This window comes from Coturnix japonica, chromosome 1 (assembly GCF_054131305.1).
Source record: "Coturnix japonica strain WE chromosome 1, WE-NBRP24, whole genome shotgun sequence".
NCBI lineage: Eukaryota > Metazoa > Chordata > Aves > Galliformes > Phasianidae > Coturnix > Coturnix japonica.
Genome location: NC_140663.1, coordinates 179,432,622 through 179,439,411, shown reverse-complemented (window position 1 = coordinate 179,439,411; position 6,790 = coordinate 179,432,622). Strand labels below are relative to the sequence as shown.

The 6,790-nt window shown below is 44.7% G+C and overlaps 1 long non-coding RNA gene across 1 annotated transcript in view; it reads right to left on the bottom strand.

Moving 5' to 3' along the window:
- Positions 1–4,603, bottom strand: part of LOC146762959 (uncharacterized) — a 4,938-nt gene extending 335 nt beyond the window's left edge. The window contains exons 1-2 of the long non-coding RNA XR_014932342.1: positions 4,189–4,603; positions 1–2,427 (exon numbers count right to left, since the gene is read on the bottom strand). The exon at positions 1–2,427 is cut by the window's left edge and continues 335 nt beyond it. This is a non-coding gene — a long non-coding RNA (uncharacterized LOC146762959). The remainder of the gene's footprint in view (positions 2,428–4,188) is intronic.
- Between the last annotated feature and the right edge of the window lie 2,187 nt (positions 4,604–6,790).

Sequence of the window (6,790 nt, the reverse complement as noted above, 5' to 3'; positions counted from 1 at the left end):
CATATACACAGAAAATTGTCCATCCCGGGTTACAGGCGCAGCATCCAAATGTACAGTACATTGCATGGCACAAGGTACAATTACAGCATCAGCACATTACATACACAGCAAGGCAAAACTGAAATCAATAACACAAACATGAATGGACTCAGTATTAAAGCCAATTTGATTAACAATAATTGACCGCAAAGCTAAAGCCAATGTGGCACATTCAAAATGGCCGCACAGCACTGAAACCAGCGCAACTCAAAATGGGTGCAAATGGGCACGAGTCAAAGAGTGGCCGCAAATGGGCACGAGTCAAAGAGTGGCCGGGAAGCAACTCGGCTCCCTCAGGCCGTGAATGTAGGTTACGGGGCTGGGTTAGCCCGGATAGAAAATAATGGGCTAGCCCAGCCCCGTAAGCAAGGATAAATAAAGCCAATTTGGCTAAAATAATTGGATTTCAAAAATAAAGCCAATTAATTTGAGCTAATTTGAGCTAATTTGAGCTAATTTGAGCTAATTTGAGCTAATTTGAGCTAATTTGAGCTAATTTGAAGCCAAACTTAAAGCCAATTTGGCTGATACTAATTGAAATCAAACCTTAAACCAATTTGGTTAAGGTTAAATAATAGCAAAGTTAAAGCCAATTGGGTTAAAATTCAATGATTGCAAAGCTAAAGCCAATTAGATTAAGATTAAATGACTGTAAAGCTAAAGCCAATTCAATTAAGGTAGATAGACTGCAAAGCTACAGCCAATTAAATTAAACTTAAATGGTTGTAAAGCTACAACCAATTTAAGTAACATTAAATGATTGCAAAACTAAAGCCAATTTAATTAAAAAGAATGGCAAAACTAAAGCCAATTTGATTAACAATGACTGAATGAAAGCTAAAGCCAATTTTGTTAAAAGAATTAATTAAAAAGCTATAACCAACTTAATTAAGATTAATTAACAACATATCAAAAACCAATTTAGTTGCAGTTACATGATTACAAAACAAAACCCAATGTGGGTGAAGTTAATAGATTACTAAGCTAAAACCAATTTGTTTAAGCGTGATGTCAAACCTAAAACCAATTTGGGTAAGGTTAACTGAACACAAACCTTAAACCAAATGGGTTAACAGAACTTAACTCAAAAGCTAATTCCAATTAAATGGAGGTTAATTGACTAACATGAAGCTGATGTGCTGTTGTGATGGATCGTCAGCCCCCCAAAGCTTTATTAAACGCCTGCATGGCAGCATGGAGCGCTGCACCAAAGGGGAACATCCATCAGCCAGGGAATATAAGGGCCCTAAGGAAGAAAAAGAGATAGTTAGATCAATGGGCTGAAACAAGTGGGACATGAAAATGTAAAATAGTGGGCAAGGCCCAAAAATCTGCTACAAAAAACACCAAAATGGAGCAAAAAGTGCAAAAGAAGAACACAGACAATGCCAAAATGAACAGCAAGGCCCAAAAGAGCAGCACAAAAAACATCAAAACAGAACATAATACAACACAAAACACTGCAGAGAACAGGAATAGGGACATAAAGGCGCAACAAAATGATGCAGGCAACTGCAAAATGGAAGAAAGCACCCAAGAGAATATCAAAATATTGGGCAAGGCCCTACAAAAGGATGCAGGGAACACTGAAAAGGAGGGCAAAGCCCAAGAGAACAAGAAAAGGAATGGCAAAGTGGACTGCAAAGCCCAAAAGAATGATGCTATGGATGCCTAAATGGACAGCAAAGCCCAAAAGAATGATGCAATGGATGCCTAAATGGACGGCAAAGCCCAAAAGAATGATGCAATGGATGCCTAAATGGACGGCAAAGCCCAAAAGAATGATGCAATGGATGCCTAAATGGACAGCAAAGTCCAAAAGAATGATGCAATGGATGCCTAAATGGACGGCAAAGCCCAAAAGAATGATGCAATGGATGCCTAAATGGACGGCAAAGTCCAAAAGAATGATGCAATGGATGCCTAAATGGACTGCAAAGCCCAAAAGAATGATGCAAGATACACCAAAATGGAGGGCAAGGCCTAAGAGAACAACGCAAGGAATGAAAAAATGGAGGGCAAGGCCAAAGAGGACGACGCAAGGAATGCCAAAATGGAGGGCAAGGCCCAAGAGAATGCCTCAAAGAATGTCAAAATGGAGGGCAAGAAAAAGACTACAAGAAACAGCTGAGCAACAGCAAAGACCAAACACAAAGACAACACAGTAGGACAAGCACAGACAGCCCATAGGACACCACAGAGTGCAAAAATGAAGTCAAAAACACTAACCTTGCATCTCAGTACATAACAAGTAAAAACCAATTGCTATGTGCTGCCCTTACCTGCTGGGCTGAGAGTTACCATCAGCAAAGCTGGGTCCAGGCAATGCAGGTTTCTGTTCCTCGCTGCTCTCATCAGGAGCCGCACATCTCTGTGCTCTGCTGGAACCTGTTGGACACAACACGACAATGAAGGCACTGCCCACATCTGCAGGGTAGCACACTGCAATCATTACACTAACTGTGATGGAAGGGAGCAGTAGGATGTAATTCATACTATGAAGGATATAATTAATGCTATGAGGGATATAATCAATGCTATGAGGGATATAATTAATGCTATTGATAAGTTTAAATATGCAGTAAGTTTAACAATTGTATTCCACACTAGGATTATAATTGAAGTAACTTTCATAGAAAACACAGGGCATCAATTTTTAGAGCTACATTTACCATAGCAAACATCTTAATATTGGGTTAAAACTTATATGAACAAAAACACTACAGGTTACAGTGATTATAACTACAGCCCACATTAATTCATGTGAGCAGATGAAGATCAACACAAACAAAGCCTCCGAGCACAACCCAAAGACAAGCAGAACAACCACAAAGACACTGCAAGAGAAAAGCAGAGCAAGCAGCCAAGGGTAAGACAAACACAAAAGCAATAAGGAAAGCCAAGGGAAAAGCCAAAGCAAAGCCAACAGCACAGAGACCATTATAGGAACACAAAGAAGAAAGGCCAAGGAGAAAGCAGAGTCAGAAACCAAGAAAATGATAAAGGGAACACTGAAATAAAGGGCAAAGCTCAATAGACCACTAACAGGGCAAGGCCTAAGAGAACGACGCAAGGAATGCCAAAATGGAGGGCAAGTCCCAATAGAACGACGCAAGGAACACCAAAATGGAGGGCAAGTCCCGACAGAACGACGCAAGGAATGCCAAAACAGAGGGCAAGGCCTAAGAGGACGACGCAAGGAATGTTAAATGGAGGGCAAGGCCAAAGAGGACGACACAAGGAATGCTAAAATGGAGGGCAAGGCCTAAGAGGATGATGCAAGGAACACCAAAATGGAGGGCAAGGCCTAAGAGGACGACGCAAGGAATGTTAAATGGAGGGCAAGGCCTAAGAGGACGATGCAAGGAATGCTAAAATGGAGGGCAAGGCCTAAGAGGACGATGCAAGGAATGCTAAAATGGAGGGCAAGGCCTAAGAGGACGATGCAAGGAATGTTAAATGGAGGGCAAGGCCAAAGAGGACGACGCAAGGAATGCTAAAATGGAGGGCAAGGCCTAAGAGGATGATGCAAGGAACACCAAAATGGAGGGCAAGGCCTAAGAGGACGACGCAAGGAATGTTAAATGGAGGGCAAGGCCTAAGAGGACGACGCAAGGAATGCTAAAATGGAGGGCAAGGCCTAAGAGGACGATGCAAGGAATGCTAAAATGGAGGGCAAGGCCTAAGAGGACGATGCAAGGAACACCAAAATGGAGGGCAAGGCCTAAGAGGACAATGCAAGGAACACCAAAATGGAGGGCAAGGCCTAAGAGGACGACACAAGGAACACCAAAATGGAGGGCAAGACCGAATAGAACGACACAAGGAACATCAAAATGGAGGGCAAGGCCTAAGAGGACGACGCAAGGAATGCCAAAATGGAGAGCAAGGCCTAAGAGGACGACGCAAGGAATGCTAAAATGGAGGGCAAGGCCCAAGAGAATGCCTCAAATAATGTCAAAATGGAGGGCAAGAAAAACACTGCAAGAAACAGCTGAGCAACAGCAAAGACCAAACACAAAGACAACACAGTAGGACAAGCACAGACAGCTCATAGGACACCACGGAGTGCAGAAATGAGCTCAGAAACACTAACCATGCATCTCAGTATGGAACAAGTAAAAACCAATTGCTATGTGCTGCCCTTACCTGCTGGGCTGAGAGTTACCATCAGCAAAGCTGGGTCCAAGCTATGCAGGTTTCTGTTCCTCGCTGCTCTCATCGGGAGCCTCACATCTCTGTGCTCTGATGAAACCTGCTGAACAAAAAAAGGCAATGAAGGCGCTGGGATAGAATTAATGCTATTATGGATATAATTAATGCTATTTTTAAGTCTAGATTTCCAGTAAGTTTAACAATTGTATTCCACACTATGATCATAATTAAAGTAACTTTCACATAAAGCACTAAGCATCACTTTTATGACTGCATTTATCATAACAGACATCTTTAGTATTGGGTAAATATTAGGTAAATATCAGTTCCATTAACAAATACAGGTTACAGTCATTATCACTACAACCCGCATTAAGCCGGGGGAGCAGATCAAGATTAACACAAACAAAACCTCCCAGCAAATCCCAAAGGCCATACGCAAGCAGAACAACCACAGAAAGACACTGCAACAGAAAAGCAAAGCAAACAGGCAAGGGTAAGACAAGGACAAAAGCAATAAGGAAAGCCAAAGGAAAGCCAAAGCAAAAGCAACAGCAAACAGGCCATTATAGGGAACACCAAGAACAAAGGCCAAAGGGAAAACAGCGTGGGGAGCCAAGAGAACAACAAAGAGAACAATGAAACAGAGGGCAAGGCCCAAAAGAATGCTGCATGGAACTGCAAAATAGAGCAAGGCCATAAAGAACACTGCAGGGAACATCAAGATGGAGAACAAGGCCCAAAAGGGCACATACAACATCAAGATGTAGGGCAAGGCCTAAAAGAACGCTGCAAGGAACTGCAAAACAGAGGGCAAGGCCCAAAACAGCACTGCTGAAACATCAAGATGGAGGGCAAGGGCCAAAAAAAGATCATGTAAAACATCAAGATGGAGGGCAAGGGCCAAAGAGAACATCAAGATGAGGACAAGGCCCAAAAGAACACTGCGAGGAACATCAAGATGGAAGGCAAAGCTGAAGAGAAAACTGCAGCAAACACCAAGATGGGGGGCAAGGCCCAAAAGGGCACTACAAGAAACATCAAGATGGGGGGCAAGGCCCAATAGAACATTGCAAAGATGATCAAGATGGAGGGCAAGGCAGCAGAGGAAACTGCTTGGAACTCCAACATGGAATGAAAGGCTGAAGGGAATGAAGCACCAAAATGAACAACAAGGCCCATTGAATGAACAGAACAGCAAAATGAGAACAAAGGAAACACTGCAGGAAATGCTGGAGAAACAGCAGAGAACAGAGGAAAAGAGAATGCAGAAGGATGAGAGCAGACATTATCATTATAATAATGGAACATTACCTTCAATTTCAGTATGGAACAGGTAAAAAGCAATTGTGTGTGCTGCCCTTACCTGCTGGGCTGAGAGTTACCATCAGCAAAGCTGGGTCCAAGCAATGCAGGTTTCTGTTCCTCACTGCTCTCAACAGGAGCCACACATCTCTGTGCTCTGCTGGAACCTGTTGGACACAACACAACAATGAAGGCACTGCCCACATCTGCAGGGCAGCTCATAGACACAGCACTCACCTTGGGTTTGGTAGGGAGGGATGCTGGAACCAATAGGGCCCCCTGAGACCCCACCGGGACCAATGGGGCCCCCTGAGACCCCACCGGGACCAACGGGGCCCCCTGAGACCCCACCGGGACCAACGGGGCCCCCTGAGACCCCACCGGGACCAACGGGGCCCCCTGAGACCCCACCGGGACCCCATGAGACCCCACTGGACCTTATAAGGTCAACAAACCAGTGCAGGACCAACCAAGGTCCTGAAATCACACAGTCTATGGGTCCAGATGAGATGTGAGCAGAACCACGGCCAACATGGTGCTCCTTTGTAGGAAGGTAGAAGGGATGAGTCCAGGAACCGCTGAGCCGTTGGTCCCACTGCTGTGCTGGGAATGACCACAAAGAAGATCCTCATAGAAGGACCCAGGGCTCACGGAAGGCAGGAGGTGATGATGGAGATCCTCATAGAAGGACCCAGGGCTCATGGAAGGCAGGAGGTGATGATGGAGATCCTCATAGAAGGACCCAGGGCTCATGGAAGGCAGGAAGGGATGATGGAGAACCAACACGGCCTCACCAAGGGCAAATCCTCCTTGACTGACCTCATAGACTTCTATGATGGCACTGATGCATCAGTAGACGAAGGAAGAGCTGCTGATATCAACTACTTAGACTTCAACAAGGCCTCTGATGCAGGACCCCACACCGTCCTCATGTCCAAGTGATGAAGACACCAACTGGATGGGAAGATGATGAGATGGATGAAGAACTGGCTGTAGAAACGAGTCCAGAGAGCAGCAGCCAATGGCTCCGAATCCAGATGGAGATAATGATGAACAACATCCCATAGCAGCCAGCATTGGGGCTGATACTCTGCAATATATGAGCATAGAATCAAATGATGATCAGCACTGAAGACCATCACGACCATCTCCATTCAACCCTCCTGCTATGGGGACATTACCCAACCACCACACCAAGGTCCCACAGCCTCAAACTCCTCTAGGGATGGAGCATCCCAAAGTGACCCATTCCACCCCCAAACCCTGCAATAAAGAAGGGATTGATCACCCC